Here is a 14,944-nt window from a genome sequence, read left to right as displayed (position 1 = left end):
GGCAATCTGCCCAGTAGTGTCACTGGGTTCAAGCAGAGCTGTGTGAGAATTCTGAAAGAGAAAAAGGAGTTCCAGGTCTTGAAGTACCATATGCTTTTACCATATATGAGCGCAAACATTGTATATAGATCCACAGATAAATAAATAGATATGATTGTTCCATTGTTTTGGCCCTGTCCAACTCTTCATGATTTCATTTGGGATTTTCTTGGTAAAGCTATAGAAATGGTTTGCTATTTCCTTCTCTAGCTCATTTTACAGATAACACAATGAGGCAAATAGGGGGAAGTGACTTGTCTAGAGTCACAACCAGTATGTGTCTGTGGCCAAATTTGAACCCAAGACCGAAGTTTTTTTTATTTAAGTACTTGTCATGGTATATCTGGAGAAACACTACATCTCTTTTCTCTGTCTGATAAAACTGAACACATTATCTAATCCACCTTGCCGTTCCTTCTTTATTAAATCAAATAAACCTACTCTAGTAATTTAGATAAGGAAACACTGTAGGCATCTGCCAACATAGTTTCTTAAGACTAGATTCTTGTAACACCCAGGGAATAGAAAAATTGGGCTACATTGCATTTATTTTGGCCAATCTACTTGATTCCACTAAGTTCATCTTGATTTCTTTGGAGTTCTGGACACAGAGCCAGTGCTTGTTTGTATTCATTCATTCATTCATTCATTCATTCATTTATTTGTTCATTCACTTATCAAACCCTTATTGAATGCTGAATAGGAGAGACACTGAGTATCATGGTGTGGTGGGGAAAATCCTGAAATTGGAGTAGGATGGACTATATTACAGAGATGTTACTAATGCTGGACAGCAGGAATTTGATCCTAGGGCAGTGTATGTAGAAGGTGTTATTTGCACTTGTAATTCTACAGTAACTTAGAAACAACAGAACCCAGAACTTAGACAGCAAAAATAGTTAACTAAAATAAGAAGATATCAGAATAATCAGTTCTAATTCAGAGTTATCAGAAAGCAAATGCTTCCGCAACTCCAAGTGAGTGCTGACGCAGCCTAGCCCTGTCTTGTTCTATTTTCCACCCCTTACCCAGCCCCTTTAGATGGGTTGTGCTAATTGACCCCAAAGTAAGAACCACTAGTTTTGGCTCCGCCAGTTTCAAATCTTGGCTTTGCAACTGTGTGACTGGACAAATGCCTTCTTCACTCTAGGTCAGCTTCCTCATCTAGCTATGTGGATCAATTGAGTTTACTCTTCTTTTTTTGACCCTGTACACTCCCAGATGGTGACTCAAATACCAAAGTGATTCAATAATAAACATCTACGAAATGAAAGGTGTTGGATGATACCATTCCCTAGACTCTGCTGACCTCCAATCTCACTTCTCCAAATACTTTTCAGATATCTTGAACTAAATTTCCAGCACGCATATTAAATGTAATATATCTAAAATCATCTTTTTCCATAAACTTCCCCCGCCCCTTATTACTTTGAGGGCAATAGCATTCTTTCAATCACTCAGACTAATAATCTGGGAGTCATTATGAATTCTTTATTATCTATCCCTGTCTCCCCTCTCCCCCCAAATCCAATCTATTGCCAAGGCATCTCAATTTTACTATTGGAGTATCTCTCTAATACATCTTCCCTTCTCTGAAACTACTACTACTCTAGTGAGTAGTAGTAGTACCTTCATCACCTCACATCTGGGTTATTGCCATAGCTTACTGCTGAGTGTAAGAAGATCAAAGGAATTGAGAGGATTAGGAAATCAAGTGATGTGATAGAGGCTGGCACTAGAGAAAAAGTGCCAGCCTGAAGTTTCAGTCTGGCACTTTTTCTCTAGTGCCAGCCTCTATCACAGCGGTTCATTGTGGGAACTGAGTGACCCACACTGATTCTATCATATGATTTAGTTCTGGATCGTTTAGTTCTTTTTCTATTCAATTATGGACCTAATCCAAAATCTGTCTTGTGAGAAAAGTTTATTCAATAGTGGGAATTGGGAGAAAACCTTACTGTACTGTGTGACTGGGAAACTGTGCCAGGTACCTGTACCTGAAGTTTGGAGACTCTTAACCAAGGACCTAAGTTAGGTTGGCCAGAAACACAGTCACATCCTAAAATTGATGTAAAGAGTTTTCTCATAACTATACTTCTCTAGTAACCTATATGTCTTTTCTGAAAACTGACCGCATACTGATTAATCAGTTATCGTTTCCATGTATCTTTGTTACAGATACTTGGGGAAGAATAGGATACTTCTTTTCCTGAATTCAGGAAATTGTACCTGTTTACTTTCTCCCTCCCAACTTGGAAAGTCCCTAATCTTTCATCCAATTAGAAATCAGATGACCTAATGTATTATTTCCTTTTAATTAATTGGTATTATTTAATTGTTTTTAATATATAAAAGTCTGCTTCCACCTGTATTTGGGCTCCAGTCCTAAGCTGAGGAAGGGTCTTGGTCCCTATTTGTTAGGCAATTGGCATGCATGGCTTAATAAATTGATATACTCAGAAGAGCAAACCTTTGCTTCCTCAGTCCTTTCATCTGTTTCTGATTACATAAGTTTGACTATCTCTCCAATCCAATCCAATCCAATCCATCCTGTAGTCAGTCACTAAACTAATTTCCCTAAAGTGTAGGTCCAGTCATGCACTATCCTCTTCCCCTTCCCCAAAAAACTCCAGTGCTTTCCTTTTGCTTCCAGTATCAAATACAAAATGCTCGGTTTGGCATTTCAAGCCCTTCATAACCTAGCACCCTCCTACCTTTCCAGTCTTTTATACCTAATTTTCCAACACATATGTCTCAATCCAGTGACACTGGCTTTCTGGCTGTTTTGTAAACAGGACAATCCATTTTTCCGTTCTGGGCATTTTTTCCAGCTGTCTCCCATGCCTAGAATGCTCAGTCTTCTTTATTCCCTGGCTTCCTTTAGGTTACAACTAAAGACTGTAAAGATAATTTTAGGGTTGTGACTTAAATCTAAATTAATTGGTCACCAAGGAAAAAAACCCAAATAAAATACCCAAGTCAGTCTGGAAATTTATGGTAATTTAAATTAATATAGAGGGAAGGATTTAAGGAGAAAGAGGGAAGAGGGTATAGGATTTCTCCCGCCAGGCCTGTGCCAGGGGGTGTTCAAGATTTCCACCACTAGGTCTCTGAAGTAGATTAGAGGCTTCTAAGAGGATAAGTTTGGGAAGTAAAGGAGAAAAAAACTCAGCCAGAAACTCACCATTGAACTAGACAATAGCTTGTAGCCATGTTAAGATGCCAAAAGGCCCAGCACGCTGCCACCAGCCACATCTCCGCCACCAAAAGGGTCCCAGAGAGAGGAAATGAGCCAAATATATAGACCTTTTACCCTTGTGTCCCCCTCCTCTAAATGCCCATTCTTTAGTTCTCATCTTATTTGATTAAATTATATCTTTTGAGTTACTTAACATTTCTTTAAGTTCACCTTTTGTTAGTTACTTGACCTTTTTGTGATTAATTTACCCTTTATAGTTACTTAACACCTTTTTGTAATAAGATCTAAAAATAGACTTAACTTGAAGTTCTAGCTTCACTATAAAGTAAGAACTAAGTACCTTCACTGTTCAATCAGGAAATTGCAACTTTATCTTCACCATAAAGTAAGATCTAAGTAGGGTGGAGTAATTTAAAATTCACAAGACATTCCTGATTTTGTTAGACTAAGTAGGGTGGAGTAATCTAAAATTCACAATCCCCCCTGATTGTGAATTCACAATCTCCCCAATTGATCACTAAACATAATCATCCTGCACCTTCAAATTTTCTAACTGTAGGTGCATACATAATTTCACCTTCTAAGAGGAAATTCTAATAGTTAGATAGAAGAGGGAAATAGAGAAAGACAGACAGCAAAACCAGTGTTTGCTGGACACATTGACAAAAACCAATTAGGGGGCAGTTCCCTTTTGGCATAGGAGCATACATTCAAATAAATGTACAATCAAATTTCAGTTCAATCAATCACATCCAAAGTTTGTTCTGGATCTTTTTGATGTAGTGTAGGTTTTCTGGCATCTTTCTGCAACGGTTCATTCTCTGGATTTAGGAGTTAGCAAGCTTTTCTCAAACAAAAATCAAAATCTTGGATTTTTATTAAAATACAAATCCCGTCCTTTATTGGAAACCTTCTTCACTCCTTTTTAATTGTAGCTCATTCTCTCAATCACTTCCTTTTTATCCTGTATATCCCTTGTTTTGTATATATTTGTTAACATTAGACTTTAAGCTCTTTGAGAACAGAGATTCTCTTTTGCCTCTTTTTGTACCTGCAGCACTCTGGTGCTTAATAAATGTTTATCGGCCAAATGATTGATATGAATACTAAGGTATTCTCTGCCCCAAGATTCTCTCCTAAATGGGAGATTGTCATAATTCAGCCTAACTCTACCTCCACAGTGTGATTTATTTCTTGTCAGATATCTCTTCCCTACAATTCAAGAGAAGTCACACCTCCAGGAAGCAGCTCCCTTCTAACAAGCTGGTGTGCTTTCTTCCTCTATGTTAACTGAACAATAGAGCAGGTTTCATGTGACTGGGTCAGACCCAACCCATTGTTCCAGTCAGATGAAGGGCTTGGCTTGAACACTTGCCTGAAGAGCCTCCTGGCACAACAACCTGGACTTACATCCTTCCCACATTTATTGAAAACAGTGCACTCTTAGTGAAATTGCATGCATGTTAGCCTGGGTACCTTATGGGGCTACAGTACTTTCTTTTCTGCCCTATGCACATCCACTCATAGGATTCATGCTTGTGGTGCTCACAGTTTTGCTACATTGCATTTGTAGAGTGTCTGTTTGCTATTTTTTCAGAGAATATTTTTCCATTTCTTATTTGCTTTTAGTAAGTCTCATTTATTTAGACTTTATTACCCATGGGCAGGCCGGTGGCCCAAGAGCAGGCTTACTAAATGGAGTGCTGGCCCTGAAGTCAAGAAATCTAATCTTCCTGAGGTCAAATTTGGCCTCAGACACTTACTAGCTGTGTGACCGTAGGCAAGCCACTTAACCCAATTTGCCTCAGCTTCCTCATCTGTAAAATGAACTGGACATAGAAATGGCAGACCATTCTTTTATCTTTGCCAAGAAAACCCCAAATGGATTTACAAAGAGTCTTCCATGACTGAAGTGACTGAACAACAACAACCCATGTACATTTGACTATTCTTAGCCATATCTTTTTTCTCAAGCACAGAGCATTTCCATGAGCTTCCTTCAATAATCATAGGAATGGCCAACATGGATAAAGGACTTTAACATTCTCAACTCATTAAGCCTTAGGAACACATCAAGAGGGAGGCATTAAATGAATTATCATTATTATCATGCCGATTTTGCAGATGGGAAAAAAGAGACTCAGAGTGGGTAAGAAATCTTGGGCAAATCATTCAGCCTTTCCATATTTCAATTTCCTCTTATTTAAAATGAGATGATTGGACTTCTGTTATTGTTCTTATTATTCAGTCATTTCTGACTCTTTGTGACCCCATTTGGGGTTTTCTTGGCAAAGATTATGGAGTGGTTTGCCATTTTCTTTTCCAGCTCATTTTACAAATGTGGAAACCAAGGCAAACTGGATTAGGTGACTTTCCTAAGGTTACACAGCTGGGATATCTGAGGCTAGATTTGGACTCAGGTCTTCCTGACTCCAGGAGTGGCACTCTGTCCACCACTCTACCTACTTGCCTCAAGGATTAGGCTAGGTCTGTGTTGGCAAGCCTATGGTATGCTTACTGGAGGGACTGCTCCCTTCCCTGTGTGCCTGAGGAGATTCCTCATTTCATCCCACCCTCTGCCCAGAAGCCTACAGAGAGCACTTCCTCCCTCCCCTGTCTGGGGTAAGGGGGTGGCTCACATGCAGCATGAGGGTGCAGTCTGGTTTCTCGGTCTCTAAAAGGTTTGTAATCATTGGGCTAGGTAAACCCTAAAGTTGGGAATATTCTGGTAAAGCTTAATAACTGACTTTGTTGAAGGAAGGGAAAAATGTATACACAACACACTTTTAACTTTAATCTGACATTTTTGATGTTTTACCCATCATTTTAAGTCTAGACAATCAACAAAAAATAAATCAAGCCCTGATTTGTACACTTGCCAGTTTCTGAGGTGTAACTGCTCACACTGAGAGTTTAACAATCAGCTCCTCAAAGCCAGTTCTAGCTTTACAATCCATTGAGCCTATGTGCCAAAGTCAGCCAATAAATATCTATTAAGCACCTACTGTATGCCAGGTCCTGTGCTGAGGGCTGAGGATAAGAAGAAAGAAAGGGGGAAAAAATCAGTCCGGCTCTCAAGGAACTCACAATCTAATGGAGGAGACAATGTGCTAATAAATACATACAAAAGCTGGAGTCATGGCAACTTTAGTCTCTGGTAATAGAGGCATTCTTGCAACTCTCCATTGCATGCAAAGAAGCCAAATGTGTACTTGTGTTTTACATACACACACATACACACATACACATACCCACCCACACAATTTTGCCATTTTAAATTTGTATAGCAGATGCTTGCAAGTTTTGAGAACAAATCTTCACATATCTTATTTGCTCTCAGTGCATTTTGCTGATCTGGATAGCTAGGACCCATCCTATAAAAGTCTTAACTATTTCTACCCCCACAGACCAGTACACGCCCTATTGATCTCTGCAAGGAAAACTGTCCTGGACTGACACATCAGCTTCAGAGAGCAGTGAGTCAGAAACAACTATTATTCTCCAAATCAAGTAGCTGCTTGCTGCCAAGGCTAAAGTCTGAGTAGTCAGTTGAGGGACATAGTAGGGGAAGTTAGATTTGAAACAGTATTCTCTCTCTCTCTCTCTCTCTCTCTCTCTCTCTCTCTCTCTCTCTCTCTCTCTCTCTCTCTCTCTCTCTCCTCCCTCCCTCCCTCCTCTCTTTTTCTCTCTCTCTCTCCCCCTCTTCCTCCTCCTCCTTCTTCCTTCTGTCTTTGTCTCTCTCTTCTTCTCTCTGTCTGTCTGTTTCTGTCTTTTTCTTTCACTTTTTCTTTCTGGTTCTTCTCTCTCTGTCTCTCACTCTGTCTCTTTCTTTTTCCCACTGATTTTCTTTAACTTGTAAGAACTGAAGAGAATAAGACCACTGGGCAAAGCTAACTCAGCATATGTTGTAGTATTGTAGGAAAACCATTATGAGGAGTCTCAGGACTCGAGTTTGAATCCTTGCTCTAATAGCGATTGGCTATATGAGTTGGGGCAATCTTTATTTCTCAGTTTGTCTATAAAATGAAGGGATTGGATTAGATATTTTCTTTTATTTTCCATTAAACAAACAAATAAACCTTAACTTCTGTCTTAGAATCAATATAAGTCTTGATTTTAAGGCAGAAGAGCAGGTTAGGCAATTGAGGCTAAGTGACTTGCCCAGAATCATAGAGCTAGAAAGTGTCTGAGGTCAAATTTGAACCCAGGTCCTCCTGAATTCCAGGCCTGGCACAGATAAGATATTTCCTAATGTTCTCATTATTTCTAACATGCCACGATTCCATGGTGGACCTAGAGGGAAGAACTAGGAAGAATGGGTAGAATTTCGGGGGCAGATTTAGGTATAATATAAGGCAAAGCTTCTCAACAGAGACCTCTAAAATAATCATGGAGGTCCTAGGATCATAAACCTAAAGCTGGAAGGGATGTCAGAGACCATCTAGACCAGTTCCCTCATTTGACAGATAAGGAAAGTGAGGCCCAAAGGAGGTTAAGTGATTTGCCCAAGATCATGTAGGGAATAAGTATCAGAGATTAGATTTCAACCTGGGGCTTTGGCATCTGGAGCTAATACTCTTTCTACTGTATTTATGTACTTCAGACTTTCTTAACCTGGGAGAGATTGCAGGGGATCTGTGAATTCAAATAAGCACACACAAAAAATTCACCTTTATTTTCTGTAATGTCTAAATGTAATTTAGCATTTCCTTCAATTATTCAAAAAACATTATAGGCACCCCCAGACTGCCAAAGCAGATTCCACAGCACCATAAAAATTAAACATTCCCCCAGTGTCTGTTTCCCTCCTTTTTAGGTCTTTAATTTAATCGGAGGCCGTTGGGATTTCTGGAGGGATTTCTGTTCAGATATGAGTTAGAACAGATGGTTTCGGAGATCCCTTTCAGTTCTGGGATCCTGTGAGACTCATATGGCCTCTGGACACATGTTAAGTTTGAGGAATGTAACTTCCCTATGATATGGCAATGCCCAGATTTCAGGCTGGGGGCAGAACAAACCAAGTTTTTGCACCTTAATGGAGGCCCTTCCTATGACTGATAGGAGCAGAAGCCTAGGAAGCCCCACTTCTTCCTTCCTTGTTGGCTCTCCAGCTGTAGAAGCCGAGTCCAAGTGGAGCCAAGGAGGGACATGAATTCCAGAGCTGTTGTTTTAGTGAATTTTTTTTCAGCCTTTTTTAGCCTTTCTGGAGAGGTTACAAGATTCTTTCCACATGATTGTAGTGTAGCTGGAGGATAGGGAAGCCTATTAGAAACCCCTGTTGAGTCAGAGTCTGGTGAGGTGTGAGAAGAAACAAAGGAATCTGCCTTCAACTGGTTTTTCAAAGCTGGAGAAATCCTGGGAGGAGAAGAAAAAAGGAGAGGTAAATGCATGCTGGGAAACAAAGGTATGAACTACTCAGGCAGGGTTCTGGTTCTTTTCTTTTTTCATTGATTAAAAATAGCTGAATTAGGACTCTAAGACTAATGCCCAATCTCAAACTGAAAGAATAGTGCCTTGACTGCCCAGAATATGCATTGGTGGGCATTGGTGGAGATGCCAGGTAACAATTCTATTTCTTCCCTCCATCCCCAAAACTAGGGTTGCCTAACATATACCATCTCCTTTATTTTCACATTCACAAATGAGGTCTATTGGGAACATTCCAGCAGATGGCATTAATTGCTTTCCCATCTGTATAGCACTTTAAGGATGTTAAGCACTGTGCATGTGCCAGAGTCCCATTAAATATATATTATATTGTTTGATTCTCAAAGCAACCCTAGAAAGTATGTGCTACTATGATCTCCATTTGACAGATGAGGAAACTAAGGCTACATTTTAAATTACTTACCCAAGGTCACATAGCCAATAAGAATCTCAGTCCAGATTTGAAAAGTTGTTCTCATTCCAAGCCTAGAGTTCTATCCACTGCATCACTTAGACATTTGTTCCCATTTTACAGATGAGAAGATTGAGTCCTGGGAAAGGGAAGTCAAGTGTAAGGTCCAATATAAAGGTAAGTGACAGAATTCAGATCAGGTCCTTGCAGGTAGTTAGATATGTTTGTCACTAGCCTGGTCTGCTTTCTTTAGTCTTCTGGGTAAAAATATGCTGTTTTTCCTAATCTAATAGTCTTGTGATAATAGCATTACATACTGATTTAAGCTTTGCAAAGCACTTTACAAATATTATCTCGTTTGACCTTTATAACCACCCTGGGAAGTAAGTGTTTTTTATTCCCATTTTATGGGACAAAGAAACTGAGGCTTACTGTGATTAAATAATTTGCCCAGACAGCTAGTGAGTGTCTGAGGTTTTCTGGATTCCAAGTCCTTCACTCTATCTACTGTGCCGCCTAACTACCAGGTAATTATATTAAAATAAGAGTTCACATTTCTATAATTCTTTAATATTTACAAACTCTTTCATGACAACACCCCTGTGAGGTAGGTGGTGCAGGCATTAAATGTATGAGGAAAAAATGCGTAGAAAAATCAAGGTGGCAACTCCAGAGCTTTGAAGATGCTAAGTATCAGGGCTAAAGCTCTGAACTCTGACTCCCAGGTTTTTTCCTAATATTAGAGTAACCACACTGCCTCCTTTACCCTATATTGAAGATATTCTTGCTCCCTATAATCATATCCATCATTCTCTCTCAGGCAGTTGTTAAATAGACCAGATTTTGTTTCTAAGTTTGACATTTATATTTGGTTATAAGATCACAGAGAAGGAAGGGACAACAGAGGTCACCTAGTCTAATCATTTCATCTTATAGATGAGATGAAGTGATTTGCCAAGAGCAAGTGGCAGGACTGGAATTTGAAATCGGGTCCTTGGACTCTAAATCCAGCCCCCTTATATCCTGCTATCTCCTTTCTTGTTTAGCCATTTTTCAATCATGTCAGACTCTTTGTGACCCCTTTTGGGGTTTTCTGGCAAAGGCTCTAGAGTGCTTTGCCATTTCCTTCTCCAGCTTATTTTACAGATGGAGAAAGTGAGGGAAACAGAGTTGAGTGACTTATCCAGGGTCACACAGCTACACTCAGGTCTTCCTGACTCCAGGTCCAGCACCTTGCTGCCTCTACAAAACCACAAATACTACTGAGACATCCTGCTACTTCCTTTCAAATGACACTGTTTAGCCCTGGCTGTTTCTCCCTCTGTGTGTCTTGGACTCTGTCACACACATGTATTATGCTTGCATGAAAGTATGAAGCCTGGAGGTCCTGATGACTGAACAGATCAAAAAAAGTTTCTTATGTTTCCTCTTCCTCATTTTATCTGGGAAACAAACATGATAGCAGATGCTCTGAGTCTCTCAAATGGAAGGGATCCTCTAAGTACCGAGCAGAATTATTGATAAGATTGGGCTAATTCATGGTCTTTCCTTCTATAGAGTGAAATGTCTGAGTGAGGAAACAGGAGATAAGGGACTGTGACACCATCCTATTTGAAGCCACCTAACATGCCTTTCCACCCTCTTCCCCTAAACCTCCACCTCTCTTCCCTCAGTTTCTCCTTCATCCCATGGCCAGAACCATCTTGTTTCTGCACAGATCCAACCATGATATTGACTTCTTGTTTCCCTAGTCAAATTCAGATTCTTTTGCCTGGACTCCAAGTGGCTCCACAGTCTGACACCATCCAACTTTTCCTGCCTTTTCTCATATTATATACACTCTTCTGACCTCTGAGGGTACTGTGGACTCCCAGTGGAGAGAGTGCTGGACCTGGAGACAGAAAGATCTGAATTTAAATTCAACCCAGATGCTTACCTGGGCAAGTCACTCAACCCTGTTTGCCTCATTTTCCTCATCTGTAAAATACCTCTATGACTTGGCTCATATGATTTCTTAAGCTTGTGCTATGGCTTAGTTCTTAAGAGTACTGGATCAAGAATCAGGAAGACCTGAGTTCAAATCCAATCTCAGACACTCCCTAGCTGGATGACCTCATGCAAGTCACTTAACCTCTGTAAGCCTAGGAGGCAGCTAAAGTGGCTCAATGGATAGGTGCTGGGTCTGTAATCAGGAAGACCTGAGTTCAAATCTTGATTTGGATACTTATGAGCTGTATAACCCTGAGCCTTGATTGCCTGATAAAGGGATCTACTCTATCCACTGGAGAAGGAAATAGCAAATAACTCCAGTATTCTTGCCGCCAAGAAAACCATATGGATAGCTATGGTCCATGGGGTTACATAGTCAGACCCACCTGAATTATAGAACAACAAAAAGTTACTATGCCTGAAATGCCCTGTCTTTCTCTTTTTACCTTTTGTATTCCTATCTGTCCTTTAATGCTTTACTTAAATGCCATCTCTCCTCCATGAAGCCTTCCCAGATTCTCTAGTTAGCAATGACTTGGACCTCATATAGCTATTTTTTTTCTCACACATTTCTAACATACATTTTTTTGGTGGTGATAGGGAAGTCTTTGTTTTTTATGCAAAGCAATGGAAAATATATTTCCATATTAGCCATGTTGCAAAAAAACAAAAATCCTCAAACCAAGTAACTTCAAGAGAGTGAGATCAGTAGCATTTTTCACTATAACTTCTTTGGAATTGTCTTGGATCATTGTCTGGATCAGCGTAGCTGAGTCAATCACAAGTGGTCATTGTTACAATATCATGGCCACTGAAAACACATCCTTATGATACTGTACTGTTAGGGGGACAATGCCTAATCTTATTTTCCCTGGCTTGCCCTAAATCTAGAGGAGGGTACACAGCTTCCTCGTCCATGTTTCAAGAAGAATCACTAGGTAACTCCACTCCTTTTTTTTTTTAGGAGGAATCAAAGGACTGCAAGACAATTGGGAGTGGATGGCGGTACTCTCCCAATTGGGAGGTATTGATGGGACAAGTGCCCAGGCTGGTGCCAGAAAAGACTGGAGAGAAATGCCTGCCCTATCTCTTTTCATCTAGTGAATTCTCATCTGTCCTTTAATGTTTAACTCAAATGCCATCTCTTTCCCTCTGCTTAAGATATCTGCTTAAGAGGTTTGAGGAGAAATGCTCTAGATCCCAGAGAGATCTTCTGGGGCTGGGTTTGGGTGGCAGTGATGGGCAGTGTTGGGTGGGAAGTTTGGGTTGGGAAGGAGGAAAAGGGCCAAATTGGAGGAGAGGGGAGGGACTGGGCTGGGGGGGGGCAGTAGGGGAGGCCTTCGGAGGGGGAGAGGTGGAGATTCCAAACCAGAAGTGCCATGTTTTAGTTAGACACAAATAGTTTGCCCTCCAACACTCAGGGATTGTATTGTAATCCCAGGGTGATGATTAGAATCCCTTGTGATTTTGAGGAAGGAATCCAGGCTGAAACAGCTGGGATGCAGCTTACAAAATGATATTTTTGGACTAGCTCTAGCAGCTGCTGCTGACACAAGGTGTCCCCTGAGGGAGAGTCTCACAGAACCTGTTGGGAATTGAATGAAACAAAGAAATATTGAAGTCTGGATGATCTCTAGAGTGAGGGTCAAGAGAAGGCACAGGGTTCCCTGGATGAGGCATGTAAGCCCACCCATTTTATTTTTTTGTTATTTTTTTTGGTGGGGGTTATAGCACTTTCTAGGGGTTCTTTGGTACTTTCACCCACAGTGTGGTGATCAGACTTCACCTGTTTCTGGGATGATCCAGATCCTGGGTTTTCTATCATCACACCATATCTCAACTCTCAGCTTCCCTCCCTTTGCATTAACCTCTCATTCTCAATGGATTTTGTACTGTATCTAACTGGCATTCATGGAGAGCAACTGTGTTTCCCCCCTGTCTTTAGTATTAATGATAGTTTATATATTTATATAGCAGCTAGATGGCTTAGTGAATAACAATGTAAGACCTGGAGTCAGGAAGACTGGTGTTTTAATCCCATCTCAGACCCTAACTAGTGGTGTTGAACCTGGGCAAGATACTTAATCTTTCTTATTCAGTTTCCTTATCTGTAAAGTGGACATTATAATAATCTCAACCCCCTCCCCCCAATGTTGTGAGGATAAAAAGAAATGATATTTAAGTATTTTGTAAATATTGTTATTGTTGCCATTCAGTGATGTCTTACTTTTCATGAACTGTGGATCATACTGCTCATGGGGTTTTCTTGGCAAAGATACTGGAGTGATTGCCATTTTCTTCTCCAGCTTATTTTACGGAAAAGAAACTGAGGCAAAAAGGGTTAAGTGATTTGTCCGGGGTCATATAGTTAGTAAGTGTTGAGAAGATTAATTTCTAATATATTGAATTATTTCTGTTCCTGGGTTTTGAATTGAGGCCCATATTTGGTCTTTGAGTCTTTGTACTCATTTCTTTGTTCCTAAGAAATTCAAGGAATTCTGTACCCAGGAGTATTTTCCATTATAGGGTGATATTTTGGGTTTTCTCTTGCCTGGTAAATAGAAATTGGCTTAGACCAAGAGGGTCTTTGAGTAGCAGGACAGACAGAGTCTTTGAATCTCACATTGAAAAGTACTGAACAAAGTCATTCTTAACCAGGCAGAACTTTATTTCTCCTTTTAGACACTGGAATCATAGAACCCAGCATGTGATTTTCCACCATCAATCAAGGAATTGGAGAGAAAAATGAGAGAAAGATGGACCACCTTCTCATTGACTATTCATCAATTAGAGATGTCTTCAGATGTGTAGAGGAGGGATGAATAGTTCCAAAGTTGTATTAATTGATCCTTATGGTGAGATTTCTTGGTCTTTGATCACCGAGAAAGATTATTGATCAATTAATTTATTGACCATTGATTGCCTAATCAATAAATTTATTTTCTTGTCCCTAAAGTCAGTCTCAGAATTTTTCACATCACAGCATCTAAAGGCATATTTGAACTCAAATCTTCCTAATCTTAGCTCAGCACTATATCCACTGCACTTTACCAAACAGGCCAAGGAAATTAGAGTCTTAGACTTTAGGAGCCAAAGCATAACTGGACAGGAATCCCCTCCCCAATTTCCTAGGCAAGTGGTCAACTAGATTTCCCTTCAGGGCCTCTAAGAAAGAGGTACTACTTTCCTGACAAGATACTCTGCCTCCCAACTTTTAAGCCTTTCCCCTGGCTGTCCCCAGTGATTCACTGTCTTCCTTCAAGTTCCAGCTAACATCCTACCTTCTAAAAGAAGCCATTCCTGATGCCTTAACTCAAAGATTCTTACCAATTCATCTTGTATATTTCTTATTTGTCCATAGTTGTTTGCATTTTGTCTCCCCCCATTCCTTTAGTGCAGGCTGTCTTTTACCTTTCTGTGTATCCTTGGCATTTGGTATAGTTCCTGGCATACAGTTGGTGCTCAATGTTTATTGATTGATTGGGGGCAAATGATGTGTTCAGGGAGGACAAGTGCCTCTGGGGTGAGATCTTACTGCACCCTTTTCAGGTTTGCTTATCTACCTTTGGTGCCCACCTGCCACCCAAATCTCACCTGTGGCTACAAGAAACTATAGCTTGCACAACGACCACACTCCAATAAAACTATCTCAGTAGTTGGGCTAAAGCAGGTTGAGGACAACCAACTGATCTCAAATCCATTGATGAGGAAGGGGGTTATTTATTCCAGTCATGGGAAGACGTCCCCTGGTGTAATAGATGGATGAGAATAATTTATTCCAATGGTAGCTAAAGCAGACTCTATGGAATGCTTAGAGACTGGTCAGAATTAAAGAAGCCAAGGCCATTGCTAGTCATCTTGACTTTTGTCTTGCCATT

At 40.3% G+C, this 14,944-nt stretch overlaps 1 long non-coding RNA gene across 1 annotated transcript; it reads left to right on the top strand.

Moving 5' to 3' along the window:
• Window positions 1-8,334: 8,334 nt before the first annotated feature.
• On the top strand, window positions 8,335-14,329 carry LOC103092930 (uncharacterized). Its single transcript, XR_461737.3, has 4 exons — window positions 8,335-8,642; window positions 9,201-9,254; window positions 12,031-12,090; window positions 13,749-14,329. It is a non-coding gene; the product is annotated as an uncharacterized LOC103092930 (long non-coding RNA).
• The last annotated feature ends 615 nt before the right edge of the window (window positions 14,330-14,944 follow it).

The sequence above is a fragment of the Monodelphis domestica genome, chromosome 2 (assembly GCF_027887165.1).
Source record: "Monodelphis domestica isolate mMonDom1 chromosome 2, mMonDom1.pri, whole genome shotgun sequence".
NCBI classification, from domain to species: Eukaryota; Metazoa; Chordata; class Mammalia; order Didelphimorphia; family Didelphidae; genus Monodelphis; species Monodelphis domestica.
This window is presented reverse-complemented; position numbering and strand designations above follow the sequence as displayed.